The sequence below is a fragment of the Myotis myotis genome, unplaced genomic scaffold (genome assembly GCF_014108235.1).
Source record: "Myotis myotis isolate mMyoMyo1 unplaced genomic scaffold, mMyoMyo1.p scaffold_m19_p_13, whole genome shotgun sequence".
In the NCBI taxonomy this organism is placed as follows: domain Eukaryota; kingdom Metazoa; phylum Chordata; class Mammalia; order Chiroptera; family Vespertilionidae; genus Myotis; species Myotis myotis.
The window spans coordinates 23831992-23849093 of NW_023416317.1; positions in this window are offsets into that span (position 1 = coordinate 23831992).

Consider the following 17102-nt stretch of genomic DNA (forward strand, 5'->3'; position numbering starts at 1 on the left):
TTAGCCTGGTTTGGAGTGGGGAAACTGTTACCATAGTTTCACTATGAACTAAAGACTCCTGGCCTGGGGTGATAAAGGCTGGGGTGGGATTAATTCCATTTGAAAGATGATTATTTGAATTCAAACCTAGAGCTGGCACTGAGGTTAAGTGCTGAGGATTTGAGGTGCTTTGCAGGAGCTCAGGGTCTGTGGAGGGGACAGACAAACCAACCCAGAATATAAAGTACAGTATGAAGTTGGGTGCCCAACACCCTGCAGGACCTCTGACGAGGGAGCGTTAATCAGTTCTGGGTGTGCAAGGAAAGAATGGAGGAGATTTCGCAGTGATGGCATCTGAGCCAGGCTTTGAAGGATGAGTAAGAGTTTATCAGGCAGAAGATCAGGAAGAAGAATTGATAGGATGCAGTGACAATTATAATAAATGACATTTGTTTATTTATTTATTATTCCAAGAAATCTAACTTTTTTCCCAAAAGCCCCATGAAGCAGGTTCTTCAAGAGTATCATTTTTCAGACTAGAGGCCCGGTGCTCGAAATTCCTGCAAGGTGGCGGTGGGGGGGGGGGGTCCCCTTGACTGCTGGTTTAGGCCTGGGATTGGGCCTAAACCGGCAGTTGGACATCCCTCTCGCAATCTGGGATGCTGCATGCACCAGTGACCATACTTTTCATACAGATGAAAGGTGTCTTGCTGTTGTATGAGCAGGTACATTTTTTTGCCCTGATTATAAAAAGTAGTACAAAACAAGATCCTTCTGAGGCAGTAGTACCATTTTCCCCATCCTAGGGGTGAAAAAACTGAAGCAGAGAGAACGTTAATTAATTGGCTTTGTCACACAGTTATAAGTATCAGAAACAGGGCTGACCACAAAATGTGCAAGCCAGAGTCCATGCATGTCATCACTGCATCATCCTGTTTTTTCAGTGTTAGAGTAGCCTTGCCAGTTTTAATTTTTAAATCTAAGAGACTGTTCCCAATATATAGGATAGGATCCCTAGGCCTGGCCAGTGATTAGGGCTGATCTGTGGGGCAACCAGTGAGCAGGGCGATTGGGGGGCCCCCACTGGCACCCTGCCTTGGCTGGTGGCCTGGCACCACTCGCTGGCCAGACTTGCCCCCCCGCCCCCCATCGCCGCCCCCAGTTGCCTTCCTCTGGGGCGGGGGGGGGGGGGGGGCGACTGGTCATTTCCCCGTTTGGTTTATTTGCATATTAGGGTTTTATTATATAGGATGAAGAAACAGAGTGCCTAAAAGGAGAAGCAAATTTCCAAAATGCACACAGGAGACTTTAACCCAGGGCTCCCAAAAGCCAAAGGCCAAGCTATTTACCACTTTGTTTTAGTGACTTCATAAATAGGTGGCTTCTGAGGCAAGAGAAAGAAATGAGAGGTCAGCTGGTTCTATTCCATCAGCCAAGGTTGAACAGCAACAGCAGTAGCTGAAGGGACAAGAGAGACCAGAATAAGGGCTGCAGGAGGGAGACGGAGTGCATCTCAGCCTCTCTCTGTGAGCAAAACCATTCTGGTTCATTCTGAGTAAATATCACCCTTGCCCGACTGCCAGAACCTGAAATGCATTGACTGCAGGATTACACTGAAACCTCTCACCCGAAGATAATGAATAAATCTCTACCAGCCATGTTATGTTTTCTGCTTTCCTCCCTTGTGGTAATAATTCAACTTTGTTTTGTTTTCCCCCCTCTCTTTGCGAAAGTAATCCATGCTTTACATAAAAATGTAAACATTACAAAAATATGTATACCACCCCCCCCCAGAGATAGTCTCTGATAATCTTTGATACATATTCCTCCAGATGTTCTCCTATGAATATATAAACATTAAAAACATTTTTAAATGGAATTGTGGGATAGATACTATTTTGCAATTTGCTTTTTTTTCCCATTTAACATATCAGGGATATCTTTCTGTGTCAGAATATATAGATCTATCTCATTCTATTTATTAGCAGCAAAATTTTTTAAACCATGGATATGCCATCATTTGCTTAAATATTTTCATGTTGACAGATACAGACTATTTCCATTTTCATACGTGCAAACAATGCTACAGTGAACATCCTTGTACATAGACCTTTGCGTACATTGCTGGATCAAAGCGTCAGCACATTGCTAAAATCCCCTCCAAAAGATTGTACCGAGCCCAGCCCTTGATTTACATAAAGATTCCGCAATGTTTCTCCATTTTTCAGTCTTACAGGCTTTCACACCTAATTATCAGTCATTTTCACAGACACTTTCCTTCCTGATAATGCAAAATCACCAGCTGGAAAGTTCCATCACATTCCTGAGTGCATTTGCTTCTCTCCAGAAAGAGGCAGAAGCAATGTAGCAGAGAACACATTTGTATTCGCCAGCAGAAATCTCCCTGCTCCCAGCAGTTCATCGGCTCCTTTTTAAATTACTGTGGCTTGTGAAGTTAGAAGCTATTAAAAAGCCCTAGTGTTCTATATAATCGCTTTAGGGTTCTGTTGGAACTCTCATACCAATAAAATAAAAATGTTAGAGAGCCATTTTCAAATACAGATAAATGCCATTTTATTTGAGTGAATATGGGGCCTCATTTTTCTGATTTATCCAGCTGTTGGCTTTGTATTTCTTAACAATGACCTTGTCAGGCAAGGTTTCACCAGGAGAATGTTAACCTATTCTATTCTTTAAAAAAAAAACACCTGTAAAATCTCTATAACTTTTATGCCTGGGTTTTTCTTCTAATCAGTTTTAAGTGAAGGACAGAAAATGTTTGAGAGGAAAAAAAAATCAAGCTCTGTGGTTCTTACAATTAACCACATGCTCAACTGATGGAGGTGAAGGAGAGGGATCTTGATTTCCATCTCGTCAGAGAAGGGTCATCCTGTCACATCAGTCTATTCTCAGCTGATGTGTCATAACTTGGCCAGACTGAGAGCATCTTTAATACATCTTTAGCCTCTGAGGTATCGACTGGGTTTAAACCTGGGCTCCAGGAGTTCATAGCTGTGTGACCTTGGGCAAGACAACTGAAGCTCTTTGTGCCTCCCCAACCCTCCATTTGTAGGATGATCATAGTAATAATACCTACGTTATAGGATTGCTAGGACGGTAAAGGAAATAGTACCCGCAAAGTATATAAAAGGGTGCCTGCCCCAGAGTAAACTCTCAGTAGGTGTTCTCCATCTTGTTTAATTCTTAAGAGGAATTAGGAAGCATAATTATGGCATTTAGCATTTTACACAAAGCGTTTTCCAGACATGATTTTATTTAATAGTTAACACATATCCCGGGGAATGAGTGGATAGTATTCTAATTTTAAGGAGGAAGAAACTGAAGTATAGGAAAAAATGAAGTGATTTGCCTGAAGTCACAGGGAAAATGGCAGTCCTGCCAATATAGTTTCCAAGTCTATTCCTCTCCTCTTTGCACAAATTGTTAATTCCCCCAAGGAACTCACTCCTCCTCCCATTGAAATCTTCCTTGTCCTTTAGTCCCAGCTCAAATATCACTCCTTCTAATCAGACGTAAATTTTCTGTGCTCTGTGCCTACATAACCCTTTGCTTATATAACTTTGTCTTAAACATCAGATGTGTCCATCAAGAATAGACTTGGGGACTCTCTGAAGTCATGGACCATATCTCATCCATCTTTCTACCATTTAGGGCCAAGCATAGTACCTGAAACAAAGTTTCTATAATTGAGAACATCATAGGCTGGTGACAAAAAATAAACACACATATAAAGCAATTGTAGTAAAATACAGACAACATCTGCACCACAGCTGTCATAAGACAGCTCTTCAGGTTTCCTGAGGAAGCTTCTTGGATGGAAGGGTGGAGGTGGGTAGATATTTGGGCTAGATCTTGAAAGATGACCAGAAGTTCACTAGATAGGAAAGACTAGTGAGAACATTTTAAGGAGAAAGAACAGCCCCTGCACTGGGTCTTGGAATTATCTCTCTGGGAGGACACTGTGTTTTCCCATGGAGTTCTGGAAGACCACACTCTTAACACCAAAGAAATGAGTGAATAATGGTAGGATTTCAGGGAACAGTATCTCATCTAAATGGCAGTATATAGTGGTCAAGAGTGTAACTCTGGCTCCAGGCTGCCTGGTTGGAATCCTCGCTCAGCCACTTATGTGTGACCTTGGGCAAGTAGCTTCATGCCTCAGTTTCCACATGGCTAAAATGAGAAGAATAATAGTGCTTACTCACAGGGTTGTCACAGCAATTAAATAGGTTAACATACTAGTACATAAAGTTCTTGGAAAAATACCTGACATGTACTGAGTACTATTATGCATCTGCTATTATTATTATTACTAGAGGCCTGGTGTACAAAAATCTGTGCACTGGGGCGGGGGGGGGGGGCTCAGCTTGGCCTATGCCCTCTTGCAATCTGGGACCCCTCAGAGGATGTCCACCAGCTGGCTTAGGCCCGCTCCCTGGGGGATCAGGCCCAAGCTGGCAGTCAGACATCCCTCTGGCAGCCCAGCAGCCCTTGGGGGATGTCCACTTACCAGCAGGGAGCAGACCTAAGCTGCAGTCGGACATCCTTAGTGCTGCTGAGGAGGCGGGAGAGGCTCCCGCCACCACCGCTGTACTGGAAGCCATCAGCCTGTGGGAGCGCACTGACCACCAGGGGACAGCTCCTGCACCGAGCATCTGCCCCCTGGTGGTCAGTGTGTGTCATAGTGACCAGTCATTCCCAGTCGTTCTGCTGTTAGGGTCAATTTGCATATTACCATTTTATTATATAGGATAGAGGCCTGGTGCACGGGTGGGGGCCAGCTGGTTTGCCCTGAAAGGTGTCCTGGATCAGGGTTGGGGTTCTGCTGGGGTGCCTGGCCAGCCTGGGTGAGGGGCTGATGGGTGGATGGGTGTTTGCCCCCTTCAGGGTGGGGGTACCCACTTCAGGTTGGGGGCTGCCCTGGGGTGCTTGGCCAGCTTGGGTGAGGGGCTGATGGCTGTTTGCAGGCTGGTCAAGCACCTCTCCCCAGTGGGGACCCTCACCCCATGGAGGTTTGGCCAGCCTGGGTGAGGAGCTGATGGCTGTTTTCAGGCTGGCTACACCCCCTTTAGGGTGGGGGGTCCCCACTGGGATGCCTGGCCAGTCTGGGTGAGGGGCTGAGGGCTGTTTTCAGGCTGGCCAAGCCCCCCGGCAACGGAAGCTCCCAGCCTCTCCATTTTTCTTTATTTTTTTTTAATTCTGGGATTTATTTACCTTCTATAATTGAAACTTTGTAGCCTTGAGTGGAGCTCAGAGCCGGCCGGGGGGGCGGGGGGGGGGGGCGGGAAGCCTGGCTTCCTCCATCGCCAGGAGCAACCCAAGCCTCCTGCTTGTTCCAGCTCCGTGGCCACGGCTGGCTGAAAGCAGGTATCTGGGGTTTATTTACCTTCTATAATTGAAACTTTGTTGCTTTGAGTGGAGCTCAGAGCTGGCCGAGGCAGGCGGGAAGCTTGGCTTCCTCCATCACTGGGGCAACCAAGCCTCCTGCTTGCTCCAGCTCCGTGGCTGCCAGCCGCCATCTTGGTTGGATTAATTTGCATATAGTCACTCTGATTGGCTGGTGGGCATGGCTTAAGGCATAGCGAAGGCACGGTCAATTTGCATGTTTGTGTTTTATTAATGCAGATTGTTTATTATTATTATAATAAGAGTACTGTTGTCATAGGGCTTTGGTGTTTTATACATGGAAGTCTAACAAAGAGGTATTTGTGCACCAGCTGTGGTATTTCTTCCTCAATCACTTCCATCTATGAAGGGGCCAGATGATGCCCAAAAGTAGTAGATGCCAAAATAATAATTCAATAAAACTCACTTTTGGGACATGCTACTCCACACCAAACTCAGTTAGAAGATTTGGTGGCTAGAGACAGACTTGGTATACAGTAATTAATTCTTTCTCTTCTACTGGGTTCCTTGCCAACTCATTGTATCCCAAAATTCAGGGCTAGTTTTACAAAGTGATAAAGTAGACAGTTGCTGGCTTGCTTGAATTTTACAATCTACTGTAGCTCATGCCCTGTGAATTCTACCTTTTGAAATAGTTTCTATTTCACAAACTGCGTTTATTAAGTATAACCCCATTTCTTCATCTGTAGAACCCTTGAAGTATGAAAAAGTCATAGGATAGCCAACAAATTATTTCTGTTCTCAACCTTATGGTTTGAAAGGTGAATCCATTTGGCTACTTTCTGCGTAAAATAAATTCAGAGGTAAAAAACACTTCAGGTGTAGCAGAGGTCTCTGACTGCATTTCTCTATTCTTCATTAGACCCTAACCTCCTTTAGGTTGCCAGTGTCAACTGAAGCAGCATGCTTCCTCAGTCTACTGTCCTAAGCCTCCAGATAATCCCTCCTTGGTTTCCTTGGAAAGTACCAGCTGCCCATCTATTTTGTCCTAGGATGTTGTGCACTATTAACCAGCTCTGTGGTCAGGCCCCTTGGCTGCCACTCCAGCCCTGCTGTTCACTATGATAATTACATTACCTGGCTTTTGGTGATGAAGTGCCACCACCTGGCCTCTATTTTGGGGTCCTATCATCTCTATTACTATCAATGAGCATAGTTCTTTTTTAAAAAATCCTCACTCAAGGTTATGTTTTTAAATTGATTTTAGAGAGGAAGGGGGGAGAGAGAGAAACATCGTCGTGAAAGAGAAACATCAATTGGTTGCCTCCAGTGCGCACCACAACCTAGGTATGTGCCTGACTGGGAATCAAGCCCACAACCTTTGGTGTATGGGGTGTTGCTCCAACCAGCAGAGCCACCTGGTGAGAGTGATGAGCCCAGTCTTTTCCACAGACAGTCTGCCTTACATAGGAATGCCATCCATCACTGAATTTTTTAAAAATATATTTTATTGATTTTTTACAGAGAGGAAGGGAGAGGGATAGAGAGTTGGAAACATCAATGAGAGAGAAACATCAATCAGCTGCCTTCTGCACACCTCCCACTGGGGATATGCCCTCAACCAAGGTTCTTGCCCTTGACCGGAATCGAACCCAGGACCTTTCAGTCCACAGGCCGACGCTCTATCCACTGAGCCAAACCGGTCAGGGCCATCACTGAATTTTTTAATGATGCTAGTGTCCCTCTCACCAACTCATTCTTTATAGTCTTGGTGTACCTCTGGGCCTTCCTATGGAACATGTGGGTCTTTTGGTCTGTCATAGTCTATCCACTTCCCTGAGAATTTTATGCCTTCTTCCATGGTCAGCCATGGCAACGGAAACTTCACTTAGCATGGGCCATAGCTTTTTCCATGTGTTTAGGAACCATCCTAAGGAAGAGTCTGCATCACCTGGAGTCCTATGCTAGAGTGTTAATTCCTGTAACAGGGGAGAATACTTCAAAATTAATGAACTCTCCAGATTCCAATCTTATGTTCTTGATCTTAAGTTCCCTTAATCAAACATTCTCAGGATCCGGCTCTATACCTGTCTCTCTGGCTCCTGTAGATACATGCTTGCTGGTCTTACAGCTCTTTGGGAGTGTAGTCTTTCCTTCCTTACCAGGCCAAGCATGTTACCTGCTGAAACCAGAAAACCAATGGGTCTGGGCTGCCTGTCACTACTTGAGCCAATTAAGTAGAGACAGAGTTGAATCATACATGAGTGTTTATTCCAGTACTGCCAGCAGTGTGGGAGAGCAGCAGGTCATCCACAAAAATCTGCTCTCCAGTCCCCCATAAGCCAGCTGCTTGTATTGGGTAGGACAAAGATTACATGGGGAAGCAGGAATCACAGGCATGGGGAAGTAGACAAGGTGGGCTGGGGGGTTGGGGGGAACTGGGGCGCGACTCCATTGTTAATCTTTCCATGATAGTAGGCAGTTCTTGAATCGGGATGGACTGCATTCCAAGGTTGACTCCCAGGTCCCAAGGATGACTCCCGGGGTCAAGGTTGACTCCCAAGTCAAGGGGGTGTACAACTACCAGCCAGTTTAGAATGTGATGGTTAACAAAGCATGATTAATATTTATTATTTTCTTTCTTGTCACTAATAGCTAGTCCCCAATATTCTATTTTTGCCCCTAACATAGCTATAGGTCTGCTGGCCAGGAGAGGAGCTGGTGGCAGATCTTACATGGGGGTACTGTTTTTCTTATTGAGGAGTGGTGGCCATGAAGAGAAAGGCATGGACCAGACTCTCCATCAGAGCCTCCAGAAGGAACCAACCCTGTTGACACTTTGATTTTCTACTTCTGGCCTTCAGAACTGTGAAAGAATATATTTCTATTGTTTTGAGCTGCCAAGTTTTTGGTACTTTGCTACAGCAGCCCTAAGAAACTAATGCTTCACCCAGTCCCATTGTCTTCATAGCTACTTCTTGCTGATACTTCTCAAACACCTGATACATCACATCAGCTTGTGCTTCCCTTCCACTAGCACATGACATCCCAGTTCATCACAGGTGGATGTTTTAACAACAAGACCGTCTTCACCTTGTGCTGAGTGTTCTTCGCCTACCATTAGTGATGAGGTCTTCATTGGTGAGCGATTTGGCTCCAAACCCTCATCTGTTGCCTGCTTTCTCAGACTCCTCCTGATACTGTCACAAATAGGGTTCTCTGAAAGCAGTTGCTGAGGTGGGGTTTGGAGTGCAGGATACTTATAAGGCATCATTCGCTGGGGAAGGGAGAGAGGAAGATGAATTGGGCAGAGGGAAAAGTTGAACTGTGATGCAGATGTGACAAAGCCTAGGCCAGTCCCGATAGAGCTATGAGGCAGTGGGTTAAGATGGGCAGGCCCTCAGGTTCCTGTTGCAATAATCTTTGGGTAAGGACCTGCCCTGAAGCTCAGCCTCAGGAGCTTAGCTGGGGCTTCTTTGAAGAGGCATCTGGGCAGCTCATTTTTGTGTTCACTACTTCAGCACAAAGGTGAAAGGAAGTATTATCCTCATTGACAGATGAGGAAGCAGGTTGAAAAAGGCTAGTTAGCCCACTGTTAGTAACTAGCAGAATCAAACTATGGTTCTTGGAGAAAGAAGGAAATTATGATTCAGAGTGGCTATGGCAGGCACTTTAGGAAATTTTACATATATATTTTAAAATATGTTTTTATTCATTTCAGAGAGGAAGAAAGAGGGAGAGAGAGAGAAACATCCAAGATGAGAGAGAATCTTGGATTGGCTGCCTCCTGCAAGTCCCCCAGTGGAGACTGAGCCCACAACCCGGGCATGTGCCCTTGACCGGAATTGAACCTGGGACCTTTCAGTTCGCAGGCCGACGCTCTATCCACTGAGCCAAACCGGCTAGGGCTACATATATTTTCTTGTTGGTTCCTCATAAAGATTTTGAGAGGCATTCATTACTTTCTCTAATTTTTTTTTTATAATATAGTTTTATTGATTTCAGAGGGGAAGGGAGAGGGAGAGAGAGAAACATCAATGATGACAGAGAATCACCGATTGGCTGCCTCCTGCACGCCTCCTACTGGGGATCTAGCCCGCAACTCGGGCATGTGCCCTGACCTGGAATCAAACCCGGGATCCTTCATTCTGTAGGTCAACGATCTATCCACTGAGCCAAACCAGCTAGGGCTCTCTAACTTTGGAGAGAAGGAAAGCCCGGAGGAGTTAAGTATTTTGCCCAAGGTCAACAGTGTTGGTAAGAAGTGGAAATAGGCAGAATTTGAGCATATGTCTGTGTGATTCTATAATTCTTTAAAAAGCTAATAGGGAATGTTAATTCACGTGACTTATAGTAAAAAAATCCAGAGAGGGGCAAACCATAATTAGCTAGAACTCAACTATTATCCAGTGAAAGGCAGAGTGTGTTTCTAGTCTATATTTAGAACAAGATTGCAGGCAAAATCTGATTCAGAGGTATCATCTGGCAGTTTTTCAGGAGGCTCTTCATTGGAAGGTTTGGTCCCTTCTTGGATGATGTGGAATGAAATGAGGGCTTAGTCACATGTGACAGAAAAACAACACAGGCTTATTAGAAAAGGCTAGAATAAAAAGGGGCTTTAAAAAAGGCACCCACAGTTTGCCATAAAAGAATCCTGATGTTGGAGTCACAAAGCCTTGGATTTTTAAAATATTTTTTTTCTGATTACAAAAGTAATTTGTGCCCTGGGTGATGTAGCTCAGTTGGTTGAGCGTTGTCCCATGCACCAAGGAGTCACCAGTTTGATTCTGGCCAAGGCACATGCGGGGTTTCCGGCTTGACCCCCCAGGTCCCCAGTGGGGGTGTGCAGGAGGCAGCTGATGGATATCTCACTCTCATGGGTGTCTCTCTCCTTTCCTTTCTCTCTCTCTCTCTCTCTCTCTCAAAATCAATGAAACATATTTAAAAAAGTAATTTGTGTTTATTACACAAGAATACTGAGCAGCAAATAGAAGAAAATTACAATTGTTTAGATCCCTACCACACAGAAGAAACCATAACTTTTTGATATTCAGCCTTCTGGTCTTTTCTCTTGTCAATAAGTAACAGTTGATATAGCTATTGTGTTTATGTAAAATGTATATGCATTTATGTATGTGCATTTATATAAATTAAATGTTTTTTTAATTAAAAATTTTTTGTTAATCCTCACCCAAGGGCATTTTTTCCATTGACTTTTAGAGAGGGTAGAAGGGAGGGAGAGAGGGAGAAAGAGAGAGAAAGAGAGAGAGAGAGACATCGAAGTGAAAATGTGAAAGAGACACATCAATTGGTTGCCTCCCGAACACACCCCAACCAGGCCACGGACTTAACCTGCAACTCAGGTATGTGCCCTTGACCGGGAATTGAACCCATGACCTTTCAGTTCGCGGGCTGACACTCTGACCGCTGAGCAACACTGGCCAGGACTATAATTATATGTTTTATTTTACCGATATGAGGACATAATGTACAGATTGTTTTCTTTAAAAATAGCAACTTATTTTTCTGATTAAAAAGCAACACATGTTCCTGGAGAGATGTGGAAAATATAGAAAGTCAGAAGAAAATGAGTTATTTTTTTTCATTGTTTACTGATTATTTTTTTTTACTGATTTTTTTTTAGAGCAAGAGAGAGAGGGAGAGAGAAAGAGAGAAACATTGATTTGTTTTTTCACTTATTTATGCATTCATTGTTTGCTTATTTTTTAAATATATTTTTATTGATTTCAGAGAGAAAGGGAGAGGGAGAGAGATAGAAACATCAATGATGAGCAAGAATCATTGATCAGCTGCCTCCTGCATGCCCCATACTGGGGATCAAGCCCGCAACCCAGGCATGTGCCCTTCACCAGAATCAAACCCAGGACCCTTCAGTCCGCAGGCCAAAGCTCTATCCACTGATCCAAACTGGCTAGGGCTCATTGTTTGCTTCTTTTATGTGCCCCGACCAGGGATTGAACTATCAACAACTATTGTGATGACGCTATAACCACTGCCTGGGCTAAGTTATCTTTCATGTTACTTTCCATACTATTGATTATTTTGTACCCTGATTTTTAAAACATTACTGCTAAAATGGAACTCTTGAATCAGAGTTTTGAGATCCCAATCTTGAACCTACTGCTTTCTGCATAACCAAAGGCAAATTCCTAATCCTCTCTCCAAACCTTAGGTTCCTCACCCGGACAATGGAAATGATGGTAGTGCCTCATAAGTCTGATTATGAACGAGACAGGTAAGGTGCTTGGTTTAGTGCATGGTACAAAGAAGTCAAAGACATTCACTATAATTATTTGTCATTATTTTAAGAGAATAATATATATATAAAACAATAACTGCTTCGAATCCCCTTAGTATTTTCAATTCCTCAGGACTTTACCCTTTCCCAATCCACCTCACCTCACCATTTAGTCATTAGCTAAGCAGTGGTTTTCAAACTGAATCTTATGCCAGAATTGCCTGGAGGGCTAGTTAAAACAGATTGCTGAGCCCCACTCCTGGAGTTTCTGATTCGGTAGGTCGGGGATGGGGCCTGAGAACCCCTGGGAGAAGGAGATGATTTTCCCTGGTCTACAGATAAGGAAACCCAGAAACCAAGGCTCAGTGAGGTTGAGTGATTTGTACAGGATTTATCTGCTGGGCAGTAGCAACACAAATTTCAAACCGGAGTCTGTTTTAGTTTGAGAAAAGTGGGGGGTAAAGAGAGGACAATCAAAAGTGTGAGAGAAAAAAAATGATGTTCTCAGTAGATTTCCAGAAGTAGAAAATGAATAGAAACTAACAGAACTAAATATAGCATACATTACCTTCTGCATTCTTCACATTTACATTGATGGTAATGATTTCTGCATAACAACTTTAAAAAAAAAATAAAGTATACTTTACATACGGTAAAATTCACCCTTTCTAGTGTACCGTTCTGAAAGTTTTGACAAATGTATGCAGTTGTGTAACCACTACTACAGTCAAGATAAAGTTGTGTATATGACATTCTTCCCCCCCTTTCATTTGGTCAGAGCTGCTCTTTCGAATAATCACTCTGGCTGCAGGATGGAAGATGGGTTGGAAGAGGAGTAGTCAGGAAACTTGGAGTTTAGTTAAGAGGCCGGGGCAGTAATCCAGGTGCAAGTTGAGAGGGCCTAGACAGAGTAAGATCTGGGTAGTGGGTTTGGAAAGAAGGGATTGAGATAAAATATGTCAGGGTGTAAACTGTCAGTATTACACAGATGGTAATTCCATCAGTATTCCTCCCTCGCTCTTGTCCCCCAAATTTGCCAACCCTTCAACTCCTGGCAACTACGAATCTGTTTTTAGATCTTATAGTTTTGCTTTGGTAAGAATGTCATATAGCTTTGGCTGTGTAGCTCATGTTGATAAGAGCGCTGTCCTGATACACCAAGGTTGCTGGTTCCAGCCCTGGTCAGGGCACATACAAGAATCAACCAATGAATGCATAGATACTAGTAAGTGGAACAACAACAACAAAAATTTGATTTTTCTCTCTCTCTTTCAAAATAAATGGAAATTTTTTTTTGGGGGGGGGAGAATGTCATATAAATGAACTTATATGATATTTGGCCTGTTGAGTCTGACTTCTATCACTTGGCATATCTACATGGTATATCTTCAAATGTTTCCTAGGCCAAGTCCCTTGGTTATAATTCTCATAAACTCTTTTCTTCTTTAGGATTCAGAGGGAAAAACTCTGTAATTTTCCGAAGGCAATTTCTCCTTAAACAATGGGGAAGAAAAGGGATGTGTGGGCGGAAAATAAGGAAGATTTCAGTTGTTTTCTTTTCAAACCTTCTATGCCCTAGGAAACACAGCAGAGAGGCTGATTATCTTTTCATCATGTCAGAAATGAAAACCCACATAATCCTAGCTCATCAGTCATTCCTGATCAAACCTTAAAGAAACTCCTAGGAATTAGGGCAGCAACAAAAGAGAAATAAATCTTGATTTTAACCAATATAAAGAGTAACCCCTATAAAAAAGTACTTGCTTGGAAACCAGGTGATGTGGTGAATTGGTTACAGGTAAGCAGGGCATATGGAAGATGACAAAGATAATAAAGGTTGTGGACTTCATGGAGACCCCAGAGCAAGTTTTGTATTCATCTATCCATTCATCAAACCTATCATCATTCATCTATCCACCCATTTATTCAACAGTTATTTTCTGAGCACCTGTGTTACATGTGAATGAACAAGATAAGTCCTTCTGCTCCTCAAGGGGGTTACAGGTAGGCTTCCAGATACAGTTGTGTAAGGTGAACACTGCAAAACTTCAGGGGCCACTCTTTATATCATTGTCTCTTGTGAGTTGTGCGATCTATAACCCATGCAGCTATGCCACAGTCTAAAGAGGAAGCAAACAAGTAAGCAAGCAATTATGGTACAGTACTTAAGTAAGAAGGGAGACTGTGGAAGCAGAGAGGAGGAGCAATTAATCAAATCATTGGCTTCCTGGAGGAAATGATATTTAAACTGAGCCCTATGGATAAATGGGAGTTAGCCAGGCAAATATGTGGGAGGAAAGAGTTCCAAGCAGCTTTTGAAAAATAGCTTTTGAACATCCCTGGAGATAAGAGAAAGCTTGGTAGATTCAGGGAGTTGCAAGCAGTTGGAATGTGGTTGGAATAATGAGGAGGGAGGGATGGGCCAGGAATATGACAGATGAGGTTAAGACATTTGCAGAGACCACATCACAGAGGGTCTTAGACCAGGCTAAGAAGCACAGACTTTTTCCTGAGCCCAGTGAGGACCAGCTGAAGGAGGGATGTGACATGGTCAGAGCTGTTCTTTCGAAAGATCACTCTGGCTGCAGGATGGAAGATGGGTTGGAAGAGGAGTAGTCAGGAAACTTGGAGTTTAGTTAAGAGGCTGGCGCAGTAATCCAGGTGCAAGTTGAGAGGGCCTAGCCAGGGGTGGGCAAACTTTTTAACTCGAGGGCCACAATGGGTTCTTAAACTGGACCGGAGGGCCGGAACAAAAGCATGGATGGAGTGTTTGTGTGAACTAATATAAATTCAAAGTAAACATCATTACATAAAAGGGTACGGTCTTTCTTTTTTTAGTTTTATTCATTTCAAACGGGCCGGATCTGGCCCGCGGGCCGTAGTTTGCCCACGGCTGGCCTAGACAGAGTAAGATCTGGGTAGTGGGTTTGGAAAGAAGGGATTGAGATAAAATATGTCAGGGTGTAAACTGTCAGAATTTGATGACTGGTTAGATGCCAGAGACGACAGAGAGGCTAGGCTTGAAGGGTGACCCCCCAGGCTGCTGGCTTGACCCTTGGAGCCACTTGCTGAGCAGAACGAGGGAGGAGATGTTTGTGAATATAGTGATGAACTCCATTTGGGATACATTGAGTTTGAGGCTCCTGTGGGATCCACAAGTGGAGATGAAGGTAACATCTATAGCTCTGATGATCAGGAGGCTGATATGGGGACCCTGGGAAATGTGAGAGGAAAAGAAGTCCTAGACAAGAACTCCAGAAAATGCCAACATGTATGGGACAGACTGGGGTCAAGGAGAAGAGACTGACACCATTTTTTTTCTTCTTTCTGCTGCTTTCTGCTTGCCAAGTTTGGCTTTGGTCGAAGCAGAGTGGAGTTAGGATGATCTCTGAGCTCTTAAAATATTCATCACTGCACTCCCAACGATTGGCAGGAAGCCTGGCAAATAGAGGAACTACTGGATGTTAGTTGGAAAAAAAATGATTGAATGGACAAATTAAAAAGTGTGACTATAAAGCACTGAGACTTTTAAAACAATATATCAGTGTTTATACATCCCAAAAACATGTTCCCTGCAAAACAATTGCCTTACTGAATATTATTTTCATGTAGAAAAGGCTTTTTAAAGTATACAAGCACAGACAAATACCATATGGGAAAAGATCTATATATCTGACTACATAAAAGTAAAAAAAAAATCTAAGATAATTAAAGATTGAAAGGCAAATAACAAACTAAGAAAAGCAAAGTACAAAGGGTTGACTTCTTTAGCATATGAGCGGTCCTTTGAAAAACAAGATAAATACTTCAATGTAAAAATAAGCCAAAGTCATGAATAGGCAACCCACAAAAGAACAAATGCAAATAACAAATAAATCTATAAAAAGTTACATCTTATTAACAATCAAAACATTCACCTTAGAATACGATCATATTTTTCACTTACCTACTTGGCGATGAATTTTGAAAGTTTAAAAAAACATGCATATTTTTAGTCCAGAAATTCTACTTCTAGAAATTTATATTAAAGAAATAATCAGGGATGTGCAAAATATTTACAAGTGCAAAAATACTAATTGCATCATAATTTTAATGGCAACAAAGTTGCAAAAAACAATAATAGGAAATTACAAATAATTTGATTTTGGTCTTTTCTATTTTCTACTTTCTACAGTAAAGATAAATGGCATTTGCAAAATCAGAAAACAAATAAATGCTGCTTTTTTTTGTAAAGGGGAAAAAAAATGTCACCTTGACTACAAATATTGAGGCCTACCACTATTCAAAATCTTCCAAGGCTCCTCTTTATCAGACTTAAGAGCTAATTTCTGAGACATGTAGAAAATTGATCTTGTTACTCCATAGTCATGATTTCATTTAGATCAAATGCCTCTGTGATTCAGTTCCATTGCCCACCTTATTCATCTGCCTCTATACCAAATGACATTAGGGTCTTGTGAAAAATTACTTTCACAAAGTATGAAAATTTCCCCTTCACTGAAGGAGTGAAAAGGACTGTTGTTTGAATTTTAGGAATATATGTATAAATATATATATATATATATACAAATATATCCTATATAATAAAGAGCTAATATGCAAATGATCATCACACCCTCACATCATCATGCCGTAATGGCTCAGACACTCAGCACTGGGAAGAGAAGAATGGGGACCAGCCAGGCACAAATGAGCTTGCAAGAGAGGAATGGGGACCAGCCAGGCTGCGGCCCAGGAGGGGGACAAGCCACCCAACCTGTGGTCCTGGGTGCCAGTGCCTGTGGCTGTGGCCTGGGAGAGGGACAAGCTGCCTGCCCTGCAGTCCCGGGAGCCTGTGGCTGCGGCCGAGGTGAACCCGCCTGTCCATAGTCCCCTGTGGCTGCAGCCAGCCTGGGCAAAGCCAACCCGGGTCCTGGGTGCCTGTGGCCAGCCAGAGGGAGGGAAGCACAGGTCCCAGGTGTGGGGCGAGGCAGAGGTGGTTAGGGGCAATCAGGCCAGCAGGGGAGCAGTTAGGGACAATCAGGCAGGCAGACAGAGGTGGTTAGGGGTGATCAGGCAGGCAGGCAGGCAGAGGGGTTAGGGGCGATCAGGCAGGCAGGCAGGTGAGCGGTTAGGAGCCAGCGGTTCTGGAGTGCTAGAGATAGTTGGACATCCCCAGAGGGGTCCCGGATTGGAGAGGTTGCAGGCTGGGCTGAGGCACACCCCCCCCCCCCCGCACAAATTCATGCACTGGGCCTCTAATATATATATACATACACACACACACACACACACACACACACACACACACACCATGGTGCTCAGCATATGGAGCTCAATAAATAGTAGCAATTGTTAGTCTCATTTTCTTATTTGGTTTTATTTATTTCTTCAGTTGTCTAGGAGGCCAGATTGCTGAGTCCAGCTGGGTGAATTCTCTAGCCAATGCTTTTGATAAAATACTGATTTATTCCATCAGTATTTTTGGGTGGATGCTCTGTAGCCTTCTACCTTAAAA